This window comes from Passer domesticus, chromosome Z, assembly GCF_036417665.1.
Source record: "Passer domesticus isolate bPasDom1 chromosome Z, bPasDom1.hap1, whole genome shotgun sequence".
NCBI lineage: Eukaryota > Metazoa > Chordata > Aves > Passeriformes > Passeridae > Passer > Passer domesticus.
Window position 1 is genome coordinate 59,854,705 of NC_087512.1, and position 25,599 is coordinate 59,880,303.

At 38.2% G+C, this 25,599-nt stretch overlaps 1 long non-coding RNA gene across 14 annotated transcripts in view; it reads right to left on the reverse strand.

The window, feature by feature from the left end:
- Positions 1 to 23,864, reverse strand: part of LOC135290177 (uncharacterized) — a 31,613-nt gene extending 7,749 nt beyond the window's left edge. The window contains exons 1-8 of one of the 14 annotated variants that reach the window (XR_010352884.1): positions 23,703 to 23,864; positions 16,685 to 16,811; positions 13,572 to 13,686; positions 12,874 to 13,419; positions 10,134 to 10,713; positions 7,438 to 10,043; positions 5,642 to 5,791; positions 2,184 to 2,262 (exon numbers count right to left, since the gene is read on the reverse strand). This is a non-coding gene — a long non-coding RNA (uncharacterized LOC135290177). Of the gene's footprint in view, positions 1 to 2,183; positions 2,263 to 5,641; positions 5,866 to 6,267; positions 6,486 to 7,437; positions 10,062 to 10,133; positions 10,714 to 12,873; positions 13,687 to 16,684; positions 16,812 to 18,701; positions 19,023 to 20,332; positions 20,593 to 23,702 lie in introns of those variants that run through there. The other 13 variants (XR_010352888.1, XR_010352887.1, XR_010352879.1 and 10 more) reach the window with 13 other exon arrangements.
- Between the last annotated feature and the right edge of the window lie 1,735 nt (positions 23,865 to 25,599).

Genomic DNA, 25,599 nt, shown 5'->3' on the forward strand with positions numbered 1-25,599 from the left:
TTTCTTTGTTCAATATGGCTAGTTAAAGGGAAGTAGACCTTCATGCTGTTTGTGAGTGGAATAAAAAAAAAAAAAAGAAAAGAAAAGAAAGATTTAAAATAGGTCAAAGTTGTCATTGATTATTTTTTCATAAGAAAGGTTCAAGAGCTTGCCACACTAACAGCAGATTAGTATGACCAATATGCACCTACACCTTAACTTTTGCATATCAAGAGTTTTTGCGTCAGAAATTTAGTGGCTTTTCCATTACTAAATTAGATGGGAACAAGTTTGCCTTTTATTATTGTATTGGATTGTGACAAAGCTTGAGAGAAGTTGGAGGACAAGGTAGCTCAGTTTAATAATGAACAAATGTAGATTATTTTTGATTCAATATCCAAACCTACACAATATCCAAACCTTTGATGTATTTTTCAATGAACATAGTGTTGATGAAGAAGTATCAGTGTGGGGTCTGCATGTCTCTTAAGATTAAAAACAAGAAATAAAATAAAAAGGAAAAAACCTATGTATGCTATAAAAATGCAGAGTGGGTGAACAATGAAAAACAGGTTAAGCTTGTGGCAAAAGCAATCAGGCAGAAAGGAGACATAAACATTCCAATTAAAATGTACATACTATACATATGCATGCCACCTAGTTGTGCCAGTTTAGATTTGGTGGGTGTGTTGTTTCTTCTAGTCTTTACAGATATTATGGACTTCCTATACACTAGAAAAGTCTGGGTTTAATTAAATCTGCCTCAGGCAAAAAATAACCAAAACAATAGTTTTAATTAGGATAAAAAAGGACAAAAAACAGGCAAGGTCAAAAACAGTGGAGAAGTTCTAATGCCTAGAATTTCTGTAGCATGGAAGAAGAGGAAAACAATTTACATGTATGTACTACTTTATTTTGATTTATGATTAATGATTTTTTTTTAAGTATCCTATTAGGAAGTGGAAAATCACAGTACTGAGACTGTAGATAGTATTGTATATAATAACCTGTACTTATACAATACTCATACTTAAAATGCCCCATGTTTGTATACTTTGTATGCCTTTGTGTCACATATTATATTTAAGTTCTATTTTCAGAACAGGTATTTGTTTACACTGACTTTTTCACTGCAGGAATATACTTTGTCCTCCTGCCTGAATACCAGTAACTCAGTATTGGTTTGCTACCTTCCTTCTATTATCAGCATTTGTAAAGATGGGACTTTTCTTAAAAGTCCACTTTCCTGAATTCATGTTATTAGAGGAGCAGTACAGCTTTAATATTTGGGGTTTTTTTAAGTCCCTAAGCTTTTGTGTTATAATTGTGTTATGTCTTCTGTAAGATGCCATTGTGGGCATTTTGTGGGTTTTGGTGGTTTTTTTGGTTTGTTTTTTTTTTTTTAATTTTACACATGAAATATCAGAGTGAGTATTCTGGAGTACTCTAAAGTGTTGAACCAAAGGGCAATGTCGCTGTCATATAACAACCTATAAATTAATTCGGGGTCTGACCATATTTGAAAAATCCACAGCTTTACAATCTTCTAAAAACCAGTTAATTACATGTGATAACTGGCAATTTACCTTGACTTATTTGAGTCATGCCTAATTATGCAAGTAAAATTATGAGGATAGATATTTAAATAGAGTACCACTGATCTCAGCAGATTACTGCTACACCAAAGATTGCTTTTTTATTTATTTATTGACTTTTGGAATTCCAGATTTTTTTTCTTAGATATTCCCACTTCTATTTAATTTGTGTTTGAGCCTAAGAGCTCTAATTTATGCCAATATTGACATAAGTAATTATTATCTCTCACAAGACAGGCTTAATGCATTTAAGGCAGAATCGGATAAGATTAAATCTGCACTGAATCTTCATGATCCTCAGATCTCTCAGTATGTCAAATTTGATCACAGAACTCATTATCAGTAGAATAATATATCATTGCTAAATTGTTTTTTTGTTGTTTTGTGAATAGTGTAAGTTTCCAAGACTTCACATATTTCAAGGTTAATTTATGGTCATACTGTTTTTTTTTTTTAGGGAATAGCTTTAGTATAGCCCAATCTGTTAGAAGAAAGATTGCCACTCCTGTATTTTTTTTCCTTTTTTTTTTTTTTTATCAACACAATTGTTTCTGCTCACTGGTGTCTCCCTCCCACTCTTTCAGCAGCTGCTTTACTGTGACATATTACCTCCAGCGAAGTGGGAAGTTAAGCAGCTGCTTGCAGAACCAAAGCCAATCTTCTGCCTGGAATCAGTTGGCAAGGATTTCTGTGAAAGAAGCAAGGATGCAGTAAATTATATGTACTGAATTAATTGTACCTGCTTCCAGCCTGTCTCCAAAACTTGCTGGAAAATGTATCTATCCATTTGTGCAACAGCAGCAACAAAAATCACTCCCTAATCATCTTTGAAGGTTAAAGAGACTTAACAAATCAGATCTTTTTATTCATGGGAACCATAGCAGCACTGATGAGTTTTTTAAAAATTCAAATTGCATTTATTTCTTTTCAAATTACTCTCAATCATGTTTTTCAGTAAGGCTGTCTGAATGAATGCAATTCCTTAGTGTGAGGGAAAGGCTTTATTTATTTACTGTTATAATGGTGTTTTGGAGGTTGAGTCATCTGATGATTCACTCTGTTCAGCTGCATAAGTAATATTTCAAGTACTGAGAGAGAACTCAGCTGACATCCTGTAATATTTGTTGTTTTGGACTTCCAGGTACAATAACGCTGTTGAAAATACTTTATGTTCTATAGCACAAGATGGTTAGTGCAGCTTCCATTCAGAAGGTGAGAATAAAAGGATTCCTTTCCTGAGGCTATGTTGTTTGGTCCGAACTTAAATACTTCATGTCTATCAAAACCAAAAATGTTCCTGTGGGCACTGCAATATACACATAGTGTTGGTAAGAAGGATCAGGGCTTTAGATGGGTCTTAGCTAAATAAATAAGGAAGAGACAAATTTTCTTCTTTACCAGAATAATTTTGAACTTCCTAGACTACCATTTCAGAAGAATACAGAGGAAGCAAAATAAAAAGTGGAGGAGCATAAGAGAGATTTACTATAAGCTGTTGATAATACCATTACTTCATGACCAGTGATCTTGACAATTATGTCTACCATTAGACAGACAATGTTTTATTGGTATTTTTGCCCTTTCTAACTCTGGAGTTTGGCATTTGTTCACATGAAAATGTTACATGCTGTACCTTCCTGAGGTAAAAGGCAGATACGATGGTTCAGGAGATGGTTCTTGGTTGTGTTTGCACATCTTACATTTCCAGCCAAAGAGATGAGGAAGATCAATACAATAACATGGTATCTCCAAAGTAAGGAGAGACCTCCAGTGTGTGGACAACCATCACTGTGATAAAACATTGGGAAATCACTGATTCTGTGCCCAGACTGTGAAGAAATATCAATTTGACATCTTCAAGCTTATTTTTGGATTGAATTCTCTCCCAGCCTAAGTCTTGAAGGCATCCCTGTCTTACTGCTACAGGGTTTTGGATTTTGGGGGTTTTTTTTTGTTTTTTTTTTTTTTTTTTATTCCTAGTGCTGCATGATAGATAAATAGTTTATTTTCCTATAATCTTAATGTGCAAAAGCTGTGTGGTTAAACTGCCCTCATGGCCATCTTGTGAATGGACGGGAAACCAGTAATCTATCCTTGAAGATTTGGGGACAGATTGAGAGCTATCAGATCATCTCTTCTTACACAAAATCCTGGTCTAGATCCAGAACAATGAGGTTTGAGGTGGTTTTTGGTTGTTTTTTTGTTTTTGTTTTTCCGTTTGTTTGTTTGTTTGTTTTAAGCCATATAGTATTATGAGGAAATTATGCTGTGTTTCACAGCTGCATGATCCAGTTACATCATTGACACAATGGGGTTGCCTATTGGCTCATCAGGAGGTCAGGAGTTGGGTTGGAAGAAACTTGTACCTCTCTGACTTATGCTTGGAAAAAGGAGGTGGTAGTCTACAGGCCAGGTAGAGCAGCTGCTACTACAGAAGCTGGCAGCAGTCATGGTGTTTGATTTACATGTTCAACCATGCAAAATCAGCTGAAAATTATGTAGCTGAATTGAGATAGCCAAATAATGAGTGTTTGTGTTGCTCAACATTTTCTTTTCATTCCAGTCCCTACTGCCTAGCTGCAAAATATCCTGTGGGTTAAAGGATGGCGCACAGAGGACAGGTTTCAGAAACAACAACAAAATAGGTTGTTAAAATAGTGGGCTAGAACTAACTTGTCACAAATAGGATTTGAAAGGAATTTTCAAAGAGGCTTGTACTTGAGCCACAAAAGTTCCTCCAATGTTTCTGGCCTACATGGACAAAGTCCTACATAGACAAAGGTATTTCAAGAAAAAAATATTTTGCAATTTATAAAATTTGGGGGGAAAAATATGTGGAAATTTGGAATTAATTTTGGAACATTGTAAGTTAACTACAATAATTTTTTTTTTACTGTCAACCGTAATGTTTTTTTGTATTTGCATAAAATATAATCCTTTCCAAAAAATGTAGTATATCAGTGCCATGCCATTTTTAATTCTCCATGCCTATGTTGGCCTTGAGAGTGGATAAACATGCCACTTCCATTATGTGACCACTATTTTTGACAGTGAAGTATCATTGAATGTTAATGCCTTTCATGTTCTCTTCATTATACATGCTCATTTTCATGACAAAGAGCGTAAAGGGAACAGAAAATGGTACAAAATTAATATGTTCTCCTGACAATCTGGAGATAGCATTGCATGATCTTACACAGAAGGCACAGCTGGGGACTTTGACAACTGCAAGTACACAGCTGCTTCTTCTACTAAGTTCAAAATATTTTCCATGTTCGTAAACCCAGGGATACATGTGTACTCAGGGGTTTATGTTTGTGTCTGTATGGACACCTTGCATAAGGTAACCAGGATAATATTTTTTTTCTAAAATACATTTGATTTTTAAGCCTAAACTACATTGATTTCTCTTCCCAAGGTTTTGGCTTGTAAAATTTTCTAAACCTTAGTAAGCGTGCCTGAGAGAAGAAGTAGAATAAAAAAGTATATGTACTTTAGTATATGTACTTATGTTAGATTAATTGTTATGCTTTAGGAATGGTATTCTCCAATTTAAGGTTCCTACTGAAGCCACTTTCAATTACACCATGCTCACTTACCCTCCCCTCCCCCTGCAGTGGGATGGAGAACTGGAGGCACAAAAGATACAGATCACAGGCTAAGAAAAGAATTACTGGAAACATCAATGAGATAAAAAAAACAAATAGAAAAACCAACAAAACTAATAGGAGTGTACAAGAAGCAAATTATTCATATGCAAGCCCTCACTCCCAACAATACTGGACCACTCCCTTGCAATGTTACCTGATCCAAAAGGGTTCCTTGTCCACGGAAAATGACATGAGTTGGTATAGAATAACATCTAGGTCCTAGTGATGCCCCCTCCTGACTACTGGAAAAATTAACCATGTCCTGACCAGAATCAGAAAATTATCCACCTCTATTTTCTATAACATCTATGTCATGGCCAGATCCTATACCTTCCAATTATATACATAAATTTATATACATATGTTTACACACACAAACACACACACATATATATGTAAACATGTATATATACCTACACAAGCATAGATACCATTTCCATAGTCAGTGTCTGTCCAAGATGTCTGCGGAGTTCATTTAGTCCATGACTGTGATTTCTATCTGTCCTACGTGTCTTCCAGGGCTGGAGGGCTGGTGTGCTGTCAGCTGGTTCCAAGCTGCATGAAGGCCTCCAAATTGATGTATCAGTCTATACTATTGCCCATAGCAGTTATAACACACAGTTGCAGGGTCATTTATCATACTATACAATGAAACATTACAGATTGTTCTTACGCAAGGGTCAAATCCCCTTGAGGTGCACAGGGTTTCCCCGTCCCTCTGCATTGTTCACCAAGTGCACCCACATCCTTGTCTTTGTTGGAAGCAGGACTAATCCACTTTCTTCCCTAACATATTCCTTATATGCACCATGAAGACTTTATTCCCTTCTGTGGTACATAGAGGTTTTGATTCAACAGGGCTTGCTCTATTGGTAGAGCCTCTAGTGTTAACTAACCAGGTGACCTTCACCAAATGTAGTTCCCACTGTTTGTACGTCCTCCTACCAATTGCTTTCAAAGTGGTTTTAACAGTCCATTGTACTGTTTAAATTTCTCAGAGGCATGACAGGGAATATGATATCCACTCAATACAGGGGCTTTACCTGCTAGGCGTGCTTGATCAGAGTGGATGTTTCACAGTTATGGATCACCTGGGAAATAGTGTCCATTGTTAAATCCACCCCATAGTTAAGCCACGAGCCCATCTGTATTGTGACATCTCTTCCCTGCTGGCCTGAGGTATGATGGGCCCACTGACAAGCAAAAATTCACCCTTATGCTGCCAGTCCAGATCCACCTGACACAGTTTAATCGTGGCAGCCCAATTCACCTGTCCATTCTTGAAATGCTCTTCAGTAGACCCACTCCTGGGTACAAGTGCATCTACACAATATACTTTTACAGCCAGCTTCTCTACCTGGGCAACAATGTCTTCTCAAAATTCAGTAGCCCAGCTGGGCTGGGGAATGATGCCACAATGGGGGAATGATGGCTTAGGATTTTGCTTTTGTATTTTTCAAATCCTGCACTGCTTTAGTATATAACTCCATAGCCTGTCATCTAGTCTTCTCCCATTTTATTCAGACAAAACAGTCCTTCTCTAGGCCTGGGGCTCAAGGACACTTTACTGTCTCAGGCCCTGAAAAGTGTAAGCAAAACTGGGTGGGGGGAGCAAACTGGGGATATATGACTTTATTACCTGAAGCTGTAATTGGAGGATTAATGCCCAATATGAAAATAGACCAAACGTATAATTTTCTGAAAAACTTGTGGCCATCACCCACCTTGGGTGTAGCCTCTTGGAGGCTTCTGACTGCCCAAGATGTACCTACTGAAGGCCTTTAATAAATACCTGGTTTTATTCTCTTAATCTTGTCTAATCTGTTTCAGGTAGCCACTCCAAGGCATCAGGTTTACTTCTATTCTGCCAATTGATCTTTTTCAATCAGTCTATCTGAAAGCTAGATGGCTTTCAGCCCTGCTGAAACCTGACTTGATCCACCCTGTCCCTCAATAGCTTCTGTGACTTGCCACATAAGACTCCATACAGCAGCTTTTTATTTTCAGTATAGCCCTACAGTAATATTGCAGAAACCATTAGTGAGGAGAGTGTAACATTTACCATCTTCTGGAAGTTTCACCTTCAGGCTGGTTCATGATGACTTCCAAGATCCCTGGACAATTGGGGGTTCCTGTATGAGCTTGCTATGTGATCAGCACAAGCCAGTTACTTCAAATATCATCAGTGGAATAATGTGTGGAAGGGACTTTACCTGTGAACGTCCAGTCCAGCACTGGCAGTTAGGGTCCTAGGAAGAGCTGTGCTTCAGTGACAATCACTTCTGAAACACCTGGAGTTTCTTCATAAACTCCTAGGATCTCTTTTTCAGCAGTTCTCAAATCTTTTGTATTCCTGATTGCAGACCCCTAGGGGTTGTCCTTGGGTCTCCCTGGGTACTTTTTGCCAGACACTCTAGGAAGATCTCCTCAGTTGCAGTGTAGAGCACATTTTTTGCATCCTGTCCTGTCCTGACTGGCTGCAGGGCTACTGCATGAACAATCTCCTGTGCAGCTGTTCAGGACTCCATTTGAAATCATTCTTCTGGGTCACACGATAAATAGGATTTGCAATCAAATTGTCATCTGGAATATTCATCCTCCAAAACCCTACATGAATTAGGGAAGCCTGTGTTTCCCTTTTGCTTGTTGGTCGGGCAAGGCCACAATTTTGTTGAACTCATCCATTGGAAACTGATAGTGTCCATCTTGCCATTTGATTCCTGAAAACTCAGTTTCCTTACTTACTTGACCTTACATTTTTTTATGGCACAACTGGCTATTAGGATGTTTTGGATTATCTCCTTCCCTTTCTCAAAAAACTCTGTCTGCTGCTCCCCCACTGATGTCATTGATGTACTGTAAGTGTTCTGGAGCCTCATCCTTTTCCAGTGCAGTCTGGATCAGACTATTGCAAATATGGGGGCTGTGTTTCCAGCCCTGGGGAAGTCGGTTCTAGGGGTACTGCATGCCCCTCTAGGTGAAAGCACTCTGGCCTGCACTCTGCTGCTCAAGGCATGGAGCAGAGCACATTTGCAATGTCAGCGGTGGCACAACTTTGCTGTCCTGGACTCCAGTTCATACTGAAGTTCCAGCATGTCTGGCACAGCAGCACTTGGTGGTGTGTCTTCCTTCAGACCACAACAGTTCACTGTCAGTCTCCACTGTCTACTGGACTTACACACTGGCTGTATGGGACTCTTAAACAGAGAGCCAGTCTTACTGACCACCCCTGACTCACCACAAATCATCTCATGGATCAGAGTCACAGAGTCCTGGTTGTGCAGTATTGTCAGTGCACTGCTATAGCAGCAATCAATATCTTTTGTTCTTTGACCATCAGCAGTCCCACAGCAGAAGGGTCCTCTGAGAGATGAGGCAAGGTGTTCAGCTCTCTTATTTCCTGTGTCTACAAAGCAGCTCTCCCAAAAGCCCAACTATGGCTTTTCTGGGTCCTTGAAAAGCCCAATACTGACATCATGCATGCCAAGGAAGCACAGGGCTTCTGGACCAGTCAAAATGGGGTGTGTTTGCCATTCACTCCCAGTCAGGGTCACTTCAATTCCCAGTACAGTCAGCTGTCCAGGCAGCCTTGTCATCCCAGAAACAGTGATACATTCTGCCCCTACATGTCTTGGTGGTGTCAGGTACAATTGTGCTCTGGGATCAACTGAAGCTTTACTCTCTCATGGATCTGATGTTCTAGGCCACTGGATCCACAAAGTCAGACAAATGTGATTGTCCCTTTTCTCCAATTGGTTGGACCTCACTGGTCATGACTGCTCACTTCTTTTAAATATCAACTGGAAGTCCCTTCAAGGGGACTGGAAGTAACATCAGCATTCCTGTTCTGACGACTTGCTCACTTGAAACTGGAGTGACATTTGTCCTTGAATTTCCAGTGGTGGTTGTTACTCCTCTCAACTCACATACCTATGCATGAGGTGAGTTTTCTATCTCACTTCCCCACATCCTGTCTGTGGTCGTACAGCAAAAACCACAAGTTACCTTGTAGTTTGTACCCTCTCTCTTGAGCAGGAGGGTACTTGCTCCCAACAGCAAAGAGTCTGGTCAATAGTGCAGGAGCATGGAATATTTCCTCTCTAACTTGCTCGATCCTTTCTAGTCTCTGCTGTTTTGAACAGTCCTTCCACAGACAAGGTGCAGGTTTGTAAGTAGAAAAAAGATGATCATCACATTGCTGGAGTCAGGTAGTCACCTGAAGCACTGTTTCTCCATGGTGTTCCACCTTCCTGGGTGCACTACTAGATCATCCTTGACAGAATACTGTTTAGAGTCACCTTCAGAGGTTGAGTTTCTGTCCTCTTCCCATATCCTGGGACAGAGATACCTGCTGCTTGGCTTCACTATCATCAAGTTTCATACCATGGGCCATGATATCCCAGCACTGGAGCAGCGAAGTTCAGTAGGCCTCACCCGACTGGCAGCGTAAACCTTTTCACATATCTCGCAGCTCACTCACGGATAGGGATTGGTGATTATCTCAGGCCTTACCTCTTCCTCCTGTAGCGAGGGTCCTGCTTCCTCTTCATTTCTCACTATGCAATTTGATTTGGTCCTAGACCTCTTCTTCTGTATAGAGAAACTGCTACCAGCACAGACTGCTCCTCTGACTCAGCTGACTTTGAGTGGCCATGGTGCCTGTTTGTCTAATTTCCTCCTCCTTCCCCTGAGACTGCAGTCTAGTATTAAACTGTGGCCAGTAAAAAGTGGCCAGGGCCCAGTACACTGCACTGAGTTGCTCCTCTCTGGACTTCCCACATCATTCTCCTTGCAAATAGTCTGTCATTTTATGAAGATCCTATAGGTTGAAACAAAACTAATAAAAGAAAGTACAAGAAATGAACAATTCATGCACAAGTTCTCACTTCTCCTGTTTTTGTGATCTTACCTGACATGGAAGGAACCTCTTCTTCCATCCCCAGTAGATTACATGAGATGATATAGAACAACCTCAACAACCCAGCCATGCCCTCTTCTTGCTATTATAAAAATTAGCCTTGTCCTGGCCAGAAGCAGGACAATGGTGAAGGGCACCAGCTATTATCCAAATCTTGTATTTAAAACTGCATTGGGTCGTACTGTTATTATCATCATCATTGTCCATAGGCCACTGATATTGGTACTGCTATGGTATCTTTTAATCTATATTTTAAATTAAAACAAAAACAAAGTCTTGATTGGGTGGCTGGCATGTTATGATTTGCCATCAGTTTTGCATCCTCAGATTTTGCATGCACAAAAACTTATGTGGGAGAAAGCCAGAAACAAAAGAAATTGTAGAGTGTTGTCTTTATCCTTTGAAAATTAGGACCCTGCTTTGCAGATGTATTCCTGATTCATATGTTTTCCTGTTCAAAACCCACATGTGTGTTTCTGGATTAAAAGCAATAAAAAGTACATAGCAGACTTATTGCAAGAAAACTTTCTTCATAATTTCAATTTCAGAAATTTCCTCGGTCCATGTATACCTGCAGGAAAAAAACAAACTGAAAATTAATTTAAACCTCATAATAATTCTGAATTTTCACAGCTGAGATATATTGAAGTAGAAGTTCTGTCCCACTGGGCAGATATTCAAGGAATGCTTTTGAAACGAAAGATTGGAGAAAAAACAATCCTTCGTATTTTCATAACCTTACATCTCTGGTGCAGATGTAAAAACTAGTTAATCCAGAATTAATGGATGTATGAAGTCAGCTGAGTTTGGGATTTCCCCAGAAGAACTTAATATCTGTTTCTCTCAAGGTAGTGTTACCATCAAATTTATAGAAAATTGCATCCCCCAAGTAATTACTGTAAAATAAAGTATATATTCTTCATTTTAAGGATGCTTAGGATTTTTTAATAGACAATCAAACACTTTCAAAAATTTTTGATATTGTGTGGTTTTTCTAAAGAAGCTGAATGATACTGAGTTCTAGAACGTAAACTGCTTTTTATGATTGTGGTAATTTTTCAGCTTTGATCAAGAGTACACTTTAAATGTGAATAAATTCAGCTAGGAATGTAATAAACAGTAAAACACCAGTCCAGACTGTCGTTTATCTAGAGCACCTCCACAGCCTTTAACAGAAATGAATGGACAACAACTCAAGAGTGAAATCCAGTTTTAGCTTCAATGAAGTTATTCTGCAGCTGTAAATGGCAATGCGTCTCTGTATTACCTAGAAATGCAACATTTTATTAAGACCTTAGAGAACTGTGTAGATTCACATTCAGAATGTCAGAGGGAACAAGTGGATGGTGTTCTGAAATAGTTGTTGCTACTCTCCAAACACTGGGAATCTTTCCTTTAAAGTAAAACAGAATGAGTCACAAAGAGCATCTGTGAGTATTGAGTACAGTACCAGAGAAAAAAAAGGGTGTACATTGAGTAAAATTAGGACTTGTCAAAAATGCTTCAGGGCAGTTAAAATGAAGAAATAAAAGAATTTCTAGATTGGGTAATATCCAAGTGTCAGGAAAAAATTTTGCTCCATTGGGAAAAATCTTAATCATACTCTCCTTTCTTTCATTTCTGACACCAAACACCTCTTAAAAACATATTAAGGTGTTGATAAATTGCAGTGTGTTTGGGTGTCCAAATTTGTAACTCTCTCCAGCAAAAGGTGAATTTTTAAAATAGTAATGAAGTCCAAGACACATGATTCAAATTGCCTCAGAGCCAAAGGAAGACAAAAATTATTCTTTTTGAGACCTAAAAGGAGAAGCATTAGATCAAAGAGGGTTTTTGCATAGAATTGAAGGGAAAGGGGAGAGCTGACTTAGAGCTTGTGATCAGTAAACCAGGACTATGATGAGTCATAATGTCACACCACACTTCAGATATGAAGTGACACCAATAGAAAATTAAAAATAAAGTGAAAAAATGGCAAGCAAAAAAAAAGAACCATGACACAACGTGACAGCTCTGAAAAGACAAATATTACACCATAGCCTTACACAACAAGTAGTATGAAATATTAAGATGTGTTATAGTAACATAAAGCATTGCACAATACTTCATCAGCCTATTTATAAATCAGAAAAACACAGATAAGTTGTCTTAAGGGTCTAATAAAAAGATATACTTTGATTTTACAAATCTTGCAAAATTGTTTTCTAAAAGCTTTTGGGTTTATGGTTGGTCAGGTGAGACAGAGGGTGTGGGGGGGTCAATTGTTTTGTTTTAAATACTGTGATCATGGCTTTGGTCTTCCTGGATAAAACATGTTACCACAGAAACGTACAATGTGTGTTCTGTATCATTTCATGCGCTGTGTGTATAGGCTGTGGCTGTTGCCTGAGTTTCTATGATTATTTAGTGAGGAAGTGTTGTGTTATTCCTGACAGTGTGGTAGTTTATCTAGTTACTTTAAAGAAAGCTCATATTTCAAAATGTTTGTTCTAAGATCACTACAAAAATAAAAAGCAATTGGCAAGGATATCCGTTCTTGTTACCAGTTGCCCAGCAAATATAAAAACACTAAAAATTGCCACAGGAAGCAATAATTTCAATGACAAATTTTAAAGCTGTTTATTTGATGTGTTAAGTAATATATTTTTGATCAAAGATAAACAGTTCCAAAGTTCCATTTGTTTTGTTGCAGAGGAAAAAGGAAATTGCTATTCCCTGGAGGATGACGTACCTTGTAAAGCAATCTGTCTTCAAACCCAGCACGAAAGAGAGCCAAAAAAAAAAGTCTCTGAATTATGTGATGAGTCCCTTGAGATGCTGCTAGTTGTTCTCCACTGTTGAAGACCACAGATGTCTCATATTCTGGGTCATATTGAGAATTTTCTGGGTTTCGTTGAGAGGTTTTTTTAAGTATTATAAACAAAAAATTGTTGTCAGATGGTTACAATTGTTTGAAAATTCAATACTGTCCACTCCCTGCAGCTCCATTTCAGTAAAAAGGGGTTTCTTAAAAATCTTCATCTGGTTCTAAGCATGTGCCCAGTTTCCATACTACATAAACACTGATAGCTACTGACACGAATTTTACTGAACTTGCACGTCTAAGACAAATCTGGCTCCATGGAAATCCTGGGAATCAGAATTGCTATCAAAATTGAGCTGTTGAATTTAAATCTCAGGAAAACCCAGCAGCTGTGTTTCACTGCAGACAGCAAGAGAATTATTTTGAATTTTCAGTACAGTTTCTGTACAGTTGTTTGGACACATGGCATGGAACCTGCAGAACAGGGAGAGAGGAGGCAAAGGAGTCTTTTAATATCTTTGTTCCTTCTTTGCGTTAGATTTCTCTCTCAGGGCTGCTTAAAATAAAACCCATAGCTCAAGACATTTGTGCCCTGGAATTCGAGGATCCCTTCATAATGCCCTTGCCTTGTCCAATTCTGGCTATCAGACCGTCCAGCAGAAATAAATATTGAAAGAGACCTTAGAGTATTTTCACAGTTGTCTTTTACAAGAGCTGTGCTGAGAAAAGGTGCCATGTCTCCTGGGAAAAAAATTTAGAGCAATGTTACAAATTTTTCTCTCCTTTTAAAGCATAACATTTAAATTACTTTTCTAATTCTAACTCTCAAAGTACAAGTGTGGTCAATAAAAAAATAATTGCACATAAGGACTACTGAAGAATAGAAGGAACTTGAGATTTTTGAAACCACATGATAGACTTTAAGATCTCTACAGTCATAGTGAACACACTGGCCAAAACAAATTAGAACTTTTCCCAAAACAAAATTAATCCTCATTAATTAAAACACTGCTTGCTTCAACTGTACTGGGAAATGCAGGATTTGAGGCTTAGACTGAGGTCATACATTACAGCAGTAAAGAAGAAGTATTCTGTTTTCTTAATTTTGAAAAATATGTCATTTTGCCTTGGGAAGTATTACAATATTTTAGTAATCAGCTGCAATGCTCATTAGTCTGCCTCTATATCTGAAGCACTTGTATTTGTTGATGTATCAGCAGTGGAGATAAAAGAAATTTGAAAGTGAAATCATTATAAATTTGAGTCGGTGCTTTTTTCAAAATGGAGGCTTGCAATATTACCCTTAATGAGATGATGCCCCAAACTCCAAAAATGGATTTTTGCTTTCTAACCTCTTTTGAACTTATTAGAAATTACTTTATGATCTGAATTTATGAAGACACAGTATCTTCTGTTTACTGACCTCTTCTCAAAAAAAAGGGGAGATGAAGGGAAAGCTTGCTAACTAGTTCACAAACCAAATTTCACTGCTCAAAATAAAATACAAACCACTTGACAGAGTAGAAAGCAAACTAAGGTAGATTTACACTGATACAATCAGTGCCATAGTTTTATAGCCAAACAAATTTAAATTAATGTCTGTTGGTTGAAGCTATATGCATCCTCAGAGTCTTACACTTTAAAATTAACTAAGAATTTGATTATTTAAAAATAGCAACTGGAAGGGAAAAGGTGGAGGCTTGCATATCTTATGAACTAAGCCTGGGAGGAGTGCAGATGGAAGACCGCTTAAGGCAAAGCAGTTCATCTGCATATGGCAGATTTCAAGAACTGGACCTGGATTACTCAAGGCCAAACATGGAAGGAACTGTAAGACAATTTTTTTATATTTACAGAGCTTCAAATTTTTTTTTTTTAATAAATTGAGCTAGTAATTCTAAAAAGGAGATTGCTATTAGTTTAAATATGAATTAATGGAGGTTTTTTAAATTGCAAATCAATTAATTCCCTGTGTGCATATAATGAACAGAAATCCAGAGCAGGCAAACACTTGCTTTTTAGAACCAGAGTAGAAAGAAAGCATCGTTCTTAATTAAGCAGTTTAATGGTGATATGTAGTGCTGTAGGAAAGTAACACTCACAAGAAATGAAAACATTTATATATCATTTTAAAAGTTTCTCTCTGTTAACCTTAACTATGCTTGTCTTTCATGAAGTATAACAGGTACTATCTTCTTAAATGGTCAACATTTTCATTACTTTAATGATAAAATTTTTCAGCAGTAATCTTGGATATGTTCAAAAAATAACCTTGTTCATACAAGTCTTTTGGGTTTTGTGTTAAGTGTCTCATGACCTTTCTGGACCAAAGGCTAGAATAAAATAAGGAGAATTTCAGTAAAACAACTACGCAACTTGTTCTAAACATATATTTCCATGTACAGTAATACTTCAGAATGTTTTAACACATTTTATACATTTTTATCACCATGTTATTTATTTTTGATAGAATTTACTTAATCCTGGCAGCAGACTGGTGTTTTACCCTGGACAGAAACCTGTAGAAGAGTCTATGGAGGGCCAAAGAGTGCAATGTTGTAGAAGATTGTCCATCCACAGCTGTTCAGCTGAAAATATGCACTAATAGAAATTCTTTTTGAAGAACAAAGAAAAATTATTTTTTTCTTTCTTTATGCTGAAAGAAAATTCTCACTGCTCTTTACAAGCATAGTAGTAATCTCCACCTTTAAAAAAAAAATAAAGGCAAAACACCAACCAGAAAAAGAAAAACCAGACCACAACCAGATTAATCCAAAACAATTTGTTTTTGGAAATGAGCAAGATATGGAAGGTCTGTATTGGCACGTGACTTTGTGAAGAACTGTGAGACTGTACAGCTGGGCTTCATCATAGTGGACTTGATCAAAGACTTAAGCATTTGATCTCAGCTGATGATCTCAGTCCTTCAGTCAAAAATAGAGAAACTAGCCCTCAAAGACTGTACCCATCCTGCATGTCCAGAGGTTTATACTTCTCTTCATGAAACTGAAATTAACACCTCAGATTAAATACAGGGACAATCAGTCCTATTTAAGGTCAGAGTATTTTGCTTGAATTACAGCTGACATTTCCATTGTAACTTTGGTAATACTTGCATTTACTTCTGTATTTACAGATTATGGCACACTTTCATGGAAGTGATTTTGCTTTTCTTAATAGATTAAGTGAGCTTTAGCATCAAGTTTGGCAGACTGTGATAAAAGCTTTATTTTGACATGAATGTCCACTTTAACTGATTCTAATCTCTACACAAAAAATTCTTGTCACCTCTCTATATTTGAAAAAAATCCCACTGGGGATTTTTCTCACAGTTTTGGAAGAGAGACCTTCCTGCTAAAAGGAAGGTAATTTCTTCAGGTACAGTTTGTATTGTTTCTTTTCTGTGAAATTTTCTTCCTTTTCTTTCAGCAAATCAGAAATGAAGCTTCAAGACCTAATGAAGTATCTAATCTGATAATTTTTTAATAAATACTCTCTTCTTAACAACATCTATTATACAATAGATATTGTTTTTACTAATATAAAAATTATTTCCATGTAATTGAAGCATTAGCTTGATTAAATATATCTGCAAAATGTTTCTCTTGGCAATTCTTGATATGTTTCAGGACACATCTTTGACCAATGATGTTTATCTATTTAAGTGTTTGTATCCAGTTCTAGCACTAGTGTTTTCTGGTTGATTTCATTTAGGTTACTTTGCCTTTATTAAGCTTACTCCTTGTGAAGGAATCCACAATTAGAGATGTTTTTCAGTTACTGCACTCAATTTTCTCGCTGCTCTCTTTGCCATGTTTTTTTCTCCAAAGTATAGTACCTGCCAGGAAGATCACGTAAGTCTGCCCCTAAATAAGAATCAAATATAAAATAATTAATAATTCCCTCTTCTTTGGAGGTTTGTGTTAAAATATTAAAAAATCAGGCAAATTTACTATCACAAGGTTATGGTTTCTTTTTCCTAACATTTTATGTCAAGAAATGTAGCCAGATATGAGTAGTAGGCTTTTTCAACCAATAACTGGTGTTGGTAACAAGGACTGAGCTGACAACCAGCTGTGCTACTGCCCTCAGTCCTGCAGTGAGAAAGGGGAAAGGAGTCTCTGCAAATGATTACTAACTTCAAGTATTTTTTGCAGTCAAGGTTTTATTAAAAAAATTAATAAAATACCTTTATACTTCTATAATTTTAACTATATTTGGGGGAAAAAAGGTTTGTATGAAGACATTAGAAGAGAACTGCTGTGAACTGCACAAATCAAGGGTATTGCCCAGTTGGGCTGCCGGCCTACATTGTAGACTTGTCTTTAGTAAAAACTCTTCTCCTCCCAATTAAAGAATAAAGGTTGAGGAACCTGCAGGCCTTTTCACTAAGTTCGGTGTGACTTTTAACCCCTCATTTTACCCTATTCATATGGCTGTCCTTTATACAATACTCTCTGATATGTCACTGACATCCTGTAGTGTTGCTGTGGGTCAGACTGAGATGGCACTCTTTTTACAGACTTTACTTTCTGGGGATTTGTAAATCATCTGTAGGAATTAATCATAAATTAGAGTTTTACATATAAACAGACTTTTTTCCCCCCCATTTGCCTTCCTGCAATATGCAATCCTAAAAATTAAGGCACTGAGAGGTCTAGAAAAAGACAAGCAATATGAGATAGAAGAAACCACGTCCAGGAAGAGCCTTCAGTACACCCCCAGATCCTCGTTCTGTTAGCAATGTCTTTTGTTTGTATTTTTTGCCTATTACATCTTCCAGGTAATTAAGTATGGCACAACTGCTACATTCCTGCTAAGGCGTCATAGGACTGTGGATTTTCCATACTCTTTCTGATGTATAAGACAAAGTCAGGGAGGTTCACATAGTCTAATCATGTAGTCATTAGACTAAAGTTACTTGTTTTCTTATCACTGTTTTATCAAGAAATCAAACTTTCTGTCTGCACTGATTTCAGTTGGAGCAGAGTTAATTTTCTTCACAGTGGCTTGCTGGCATGGGCTATGTTTTGAATTTGTGCTGAACACAGCCGATAATACAGTGATGGTTTTGTTATTACTGCAGAGGGCTTACACAAAGCCAATGCTTTGCTGTTTCTGCTGTTTCTGTTGTCTGCACACTTCTGAGGAAGTTGGGTGTGTATGGGAGGTAACAAGCTGTGACAGGTGACCAGAACAGTATTCAGACCATATGACATTATGCTTAATGTATTAAGTAGAGGGAAGAAAGAGGAAATGGTAACATTTGGTGGTGTGTCTCTTCAGAAGTAACCATACTGCATTATGGGGCCCTGCCATCCTGGAGATGACTGAAGACCTGCCCTCCCATCAGTAGCAGTGAATTAATTCCTTGTTTTGCTTTGTGTGTGCAGCTTTTGCTTTCCCTATTAAACAGTCTTTACTTTGAATCCCAAGTTTTCAGACGTTTACTCTTCCAATTCTCTCCCTAATCTCGCTGGCGAAGGAGTAAGAGAACTTTAATGGAGCTTGGCTGACAGCTGGGATTAAACCACAACAGTCCTTTTGATGCCTAACTGGCTACACAAAGGGTTCAGGATAACAACAGATTTGATTGGGATGTGCTAGATTGAATTTATAGCTGTTACTACTGCTTAGTTAGTAATGAGCAGTGCTTGCCATGGGGCCCACTCCCCTGACTGTATATTAGAATCTAGTGCTCATTAGTGGCTGCTTTTTACTTTCATTGCTCACTGTAGTGATGTACTGCTGATCACCTCACTCTATTGTGCCTCAGACCATTTTGGTAACAGCCATGGTGATGCTCCTGAGGTGGAAGATGGCCAAGATACTTCCATTGTTTTCTGTGCTGCTGCACTGGACAGGTTGAAGCTTCTGTCTGAACTTGAGTTGAAGGGGCTGTGAAGTGTGATGAGACCATCATGAAGCAGAGATCCATCTGCAGCCCGTGGAGGACCCCATGCCAAAGCAGGTGAATGCTAGGAGAAGGATGTGACATGTGAGATGCCTCTCCTAGAGCACGTTTGCTGGCAGGACTTGTGACCTCATGGGGGACCCACACTGGAGCAGTTTGTGAAGAGCCCATGTGAAGGGTCCATGTAGGAGAAGTTCAGTCAGGGCTGCCTCCCATGGGAGGGACTCCATCACAGAGCAGAGGAAGCCAAGCTTCTCTTGCAGCCCATGGTGAGGACCATGATGAAGCAGACTGTCCCCCCTGCAGTCAATGGAGGACTAAGGCATGTACTGTATTAACAGTGGGCTATAGCAGGAACCCCTTGTTGCATACAGGCTGGGGACAAGGGGAGGAGTTCATTACCATGTTAACCCAGATGACCTGGCCCAAAAAGACCAAGGCTGGAAATTGTAATGAATATACATTTACAGTGTTTATACAGTACCTGAGGCAAGTGGAAGTTTGTGAAATTTTCTCAGACCTTTTAATAAAAATAGTTTGTTTGAAGTACAGTATTTATTAGTAACTGTTTCTGATAAACTATTCCTTCATTTATGGGAGGAAAATGGATTTTTTTTCCTGATTGTTCATTACACAATGAAAGAAGTTATGCCATGTTAGAAAAATAGATTACATTTTACATCTGTCTACTTAATCTGCTATTTATTGTTGAGTAGGAGACCTTACATAATAGTCTTCCCCAGAAAATCCAGTTTTCTTTGTTGTGGTTATGGAGGAATACTAGACTCTAAAAAGTGTGCAATTTAATAACAGAACAAAGAGCTGAATGTGGTCCTACTGTCCTTTATGTCATATCTCTGACTGGGAGGGAGAAAAAAACAGGACATGCAGAGGGAACAGCTAAAATGAAATGTGAAATGCAGCTCTGATACACAACACAGACAGAGCTGTACACAAGAAGTTGGAGAGGGGGGACTTATGAAGTTCTCTTGATTCATTTATTGGAACAAAGACAACCATTTTTTTCTAAAGTTCATATGAGAACATATATAGAAGTACTGGGGAGTAGAGGATAATTAAGTAGAGATACAGGAAGGCCCTTGGTAGAGAAATAGAAAACTAATTCTGCTACTTAGCTTAAAAACCTAGTAAATATAAGATTGGGAAAACAATGAAAACTGAAAATTTATAAGAGCAGTTAATTAACATTATTTATAGAATGTACTTTGGTAATTTCTCTGAGCTACATTTTCAACCTAAAAGAGCATTGCAGAGAAAAGCTACACCTGGTAAAAGAATTATTGAAATATTATTTTGAAGGGTGTTTATATAAATTTTAATTTTACTGGAAACACAGGTAATGAAAAACATACATAGTAAAAAAACCTTATCTTACAATATGCAAAACCAGAAATTTTTATTGAGTATTTTTAAGACAAAAATAAATTTGTCTTAAAAAATTTAAAAACTCACTGTTAGAAATCCTTATTTGTAACGTTGAGTTTTTTCAAGATGTATGGACTGAATATAATTTAGTACAGAAAAACTGGAAAGGGCAGGCTACACTAATCTCTCTGGATCTGTAAATGCAAAAAAATTTTTTAAAACTTGTACACCTCAAATGGCTAGCAAAATGAGGGTATAAAAATAGTGCTGCATACCAGTTTTGTAGGATTTTTGTTTTGAAATGTGCTTAATATTTGAAAATAATTTCTGTGGTAATTAACAACAGCTTATCAGGATTTAAAAAAAAAACAAAAAACTCAAAACCCCTCAACTTCAAGTTACAATGTTACAACGTGAATTGTTCTACAGCTGCAAAATCAAGTGCCTTAACTGAGTTAATGATTTTTATTTCTTTTGCATGTGTCAGCATTAATGGAGGCATGCTTCTATAAAGCTTTGCATGTGAACATGGTGCTGAGCAGACTATATTCAGTTCTGTTTAATGCTTTTTTGCATTTTTTTTAATAACGCACAAAGGGAGACTTCAAATAAAGCTGAACTTCAAGTAAAAAGTTAACGCTATTCTCTTACGGGTTCAACCACCCACTTTGCTTAAGGTCACTAGTTGAAGCTAATGCTGCACAGAGGGCTGCAGCAAACTTGGCATCTCCTTGATTAGGCTCCCTGCTGATCTAATACACATACCAACTCACTTGCCAAGTCAAATAACACATTCAGTGAACTGGAAATAAGATTTAAGTGAGCCAGCACAATACGGCTTGGCCTCTCATCTTTTTACGGAATCCTTTTTTTTATATGCAACACTGTGAAAACTGCTCTTGTTAGAGGACTTAATCTTCATTTTTTTTTCCTGTAGATTATTTGGAAACAGGTCAATTGAATGTTGGGCCTTCTAATTCCTCGTACCAAAGAAAGACATGACTTGTGGCATACTGATTGCATCATTTAATTGAAAGGCTGTTATTATTAAAAAGAAAATATTGTAGTATATCATTATCTTAGACTGAAAAAAAATCTAGGATTAAATGCAACCCCTTTTTAAATAATGTGTTTACTCCTTTGTCTTCAAATCTCTTATATAAAGAGTATTTCACGTTAATTGCTGGTGAGTAGTAATTGATGGGGTTGACCATAGTACATATATTCATCTCTTGTGGCTGTATCACAGTAGTTAATTCTTAATATACAGTAAGATACAATAGAGTGACATTTCTATAATGCCTTTCATAAAACCAAAGTAAATCACTTCAGATAGTGCGTGACTCTGAACTATTCCGTATTTCAATGAAAAAAAATCAGGACTGAAGTTAAAGCCTTCAAAGTTTGTTCAGTTTTTCATTAATTTTAGGACAAAAGTTATACACAAGGACAGTGTATAATATACTTTGAGATTTAGCACAGATTTGTCTCGTACTTTAATGCCATTTATGCTGTAATAAACTGCGGCAGTCTCATATACAGTGTTTATAACTCATTTATAGTGTTTAGGGTTATGACATGTATTGACTTTTTAATTATCTTCTTATCTCTAGTGGTTATACATATCTATGAGCATCTCTTCCTTGTTTAATTCCAAAAATAAAAATTTGCTTCCTCAGGTACTCTTCTTTCTTTTCTTCCCTTTTTTTTTTTTAACAAATTCAGAAGTATGATAATACAGAGAGGAAAGTTGAAAAAAACCCCTGACATTTATTACATCTCATCAAAGACAGGAGATTTTAAGTACTACATTAAAAAGGAAAAATTTATCTGTGTGACCTACAGCTGCAAGATAAAATGACTCTTTTTCTTCCACAGTAATGGCCAATGCACTTGACTTCTAATGAATTAACTTGCTACATTTTAATCCCCAGTAAGGGAATTTGAGGTATCAGCAAAACATCTTGAAGTATTTTTTTTGTGTCATTTCAGTCTATCTTTTAAAGCCAAGCATTTGCTGATGTTGTAGCAGACCTTTGGTAGGAGCTCAGGCAAATGGGATAACCTAGAGTACATTTGTCTTGCTAACTCATTCAAGCAAAGCAGTGAGGAGGAAACCTCTTCTGCTCTCAGACCTTCCTGTGGTTCTGCAAAGGACAAGAAGAACTGATGCCTTCCCTTGCCATTGCCCCCAAAAAGGACAAAATGCTATTACTATCATAAGATCCATGTACAGCTGGGGCAGGAACTAGTAGCTTGCCCAACCTAAACCATCAAAGTGGAAAATTGCGTGGTTCAGGACTCATGCGAAATACTTTCAAAGTTTCAGTTAAAGTATTTAGCATTTTCTAAGACCAAACATGAAAAAAATGTAGCAGTTTATCAAACATTTAATTAGGAAGATACAGTCTTCATTATTTGAGGAAATAACTTAAAGCATGTTTAAGAACAATCCTGAAAACAGAGAGACATATCCTGTTTCTATTAAGAAAATTCTCCAGCAGAAGATCAAGACATTTTGCATCTGAAAAGGTGAGGCAGCACATGCTCAGGTAACAGTTGGTAAAAGTATAGCTAAATGCTTGGAAAACTGCATCTGTAACTGTGGAGCCTATGAAGGAAAAACAGGATCTCATTATTTGTTTCTTCTAAGGTCGTCGCAGTGACCCAGTGTCGTAGCAGAGTGGAAGCTTCAGATAAAGTTCATTAAAGAAGCCCAACCACTGAGTCACAATGTGCAGAAAGGAACCCCATGCTTTCTGAATTCTTTCTGGGAATTCAGAAGTTTTTGAATCGAGAAGGCGCAGTTGCATCCAAACTTAGACCCAGACTTTGTCAATGGTGTGAGAAGCCCATTTATTTCTGTCTTAACACTGGTTGTCAGAACTACATGAGGGAGGGGTTGTACATGTGCCACTTGCAGGAGGCAACTAGGAGAAGATGGGAGAAAGCCTTGTCTCAGGGGTCACTTTGCCTGGCAACCATTTCATAGTTCACATGGAATAGGCAGCCAGGGACACTGCACACTCCAGAAGGGCTCTCCAATCAGATGGAAAAAGGTCTGGCCCAATGGTCTCCTGTCAATAGGCAGCAAACCCTGGGAGGAGACAAGGGGTATAAAAATAACTGAGTCACAAGCTCTGGGGCTCTTTTGGCCTGTGCTTTTTGGGTGTTGTCTTTTTGGGCTTTTGGTGAGCTTCTTGGCCTTGCTCTAGCCTGCTTTTGCTCTCACTTGTCCTTTCTCTGGCGGGGTGCTTGGCTGGACACTGGCTGACTCCAAGCCTCCCATCGCCTGTCCTGCCTCCCCGTGTTCCTGACCGACGCCCCACCTGCTTCATTCCTGCGTTACTGCCTGCCTCTAGCCCTGCTGCGCCGGTCCAGACCGCAACCACGATCCCCACGGCAGTCCTGTCCAGCGTTCTAGACCTCCCGCCCGAGGGCCCCCTCCCTCACTCACCTCTTGTCCAGCTGCCCGTGGCCGCGGGTGCTGTGCTTGGGGAGCCGTGTCTCTCCGACAGCTGCGCAGGCTCCCCAGCAGGCAGCGTGCACACACTCCCTGACACTTGGACGTCGATGGCACTCCCTGACTTCTGGTGGTAATGCCCGCTTTTTCTGTCCGTATTTCCCCCTCTCGCTCTCTCTCTCATTCTCTCTCTCTCTCTCTCTCTCTCTCTCTCTCTCTCTCTCTCTCTCTCTCTCTCTCTCTCCCCCTCCCTCTCTCTCCCTCTCTCTCCCCTGTCCTTTTTTATTTTCCTTCCTTCTTTTCTAATCTTCTTTAAGTATGGCAATTCCATCTTTGTTACCAAAAAATGGTTCTCAGATAAAATACTATCTTGTCTGACTTAATTTCATCCTAGAGTTCTTTTAAAAGAACTCCTCACAGGTCCCCACAGTGGAATGTGACAAATGGTTTACGTGTAAAGGGTTAAAGAGGTTTAATTGAGCCTTTAGACAACTTTCTCCCATATGATGGAAGGACAGCAAACCAGATATATTTCTATAAATTATTTATTATGACAATGGTTAGACAAATAGATTCAATCAGAATTATTTACCACACAGTACAGGAGCTATAATTACTACAACAGTACAATGCATTATATAAGCAATATTGAAGCAAGTGTTTTAAACCAATTAAATCCAGTAAACCCAATTATTAAATAGAGATTGATGTTACCTATACCAACAACCATGGGCAAGTGTGTTTTGCTCAGCCTCCAAGAAGTAACCTTGAGCATCATCCCCACCCAAGGGAGGAATCTCCACATATACTCCAAGCAGTCATATGTTAGAAGATTCTTCCATTAAAAAATAAAATTAGGTCATTATAGTTTAAAATTATTCTGTCAGTCATATGCTTCCACACCAGTTGTGTCAGCTCGGCAGCTTTAGATAAGTTATTAGTAGTGCCACCTGTTTGTTCCTTTATCAGGTTACTTTATCTAGCCTAGCACACCTTCACCTCGGTCTCCAGCTGTTAAACTTCCAGATTGATGTGTCAGAATGTTGCGGCATTATTCAACACCAAAGCAGAATGACACCTCTCTCCATTTGCTATGGTAGTTTTGCAATAACTCTAACATTACTGTTGGAGTGTTTATCTCATTCTAAGCAGGCCACCCTGAAATCTATGGAACCTGTTTGGTACATCCAAGAATCCTCAGAGCTAGTTGATGTCATTGCAAAACCTCCCTGTATTTTTGAGGTCTTGGGTATCTGGAGACATCCCAGCTGACTGGAAGCTGGCTAACTTTGTCCCAGTTTTCAAGAATGGCAAGCAGGAGGACCCTGAAAACTACAGGCCTATCAGTCTCACTTCAGTGCCTGATAAAGTTATGGAGAAGATTATTCAGGGAGGTATTGAAAAACACCTGAAGGACAATGCAGTCATTGGTCACAGCCAGCAGAGCTTAATGAGAGGAAAGTCCTGCTTATCAAACCTGATTTCCCTTTACTGCAATGTAACTCACCTAGCTGATTTAGTAAAGCTAGTAAATACAATCCTTCTGAACTTCAGCAAAACTTCTGATATTGTCTCTCCTATTATCCTTCTGGACAAAATATCTGGCATACATCTCAATAATCATGTTATGTAATGGGTGAGCAACTGGCTCATGAGTTGGACACAAAGAGTTATACCAAATGAGGTGACATCAGACTGGTGACCTGTCACCAGTGGGGCTCCACAGGGCTCCATTCTCAGCCCAGTTCTCTTCAGCATCGTCATTAACAATTTGGACAAAGGACTTGAAGGAATACTCCATAACTTTGCTGATGACCATAAAATGGGAGGAGCTGTTGGCTCCATCAAAGGCAGGGAGACCCTGCAGAAAGACCTCAGGAAATTAGAAGAA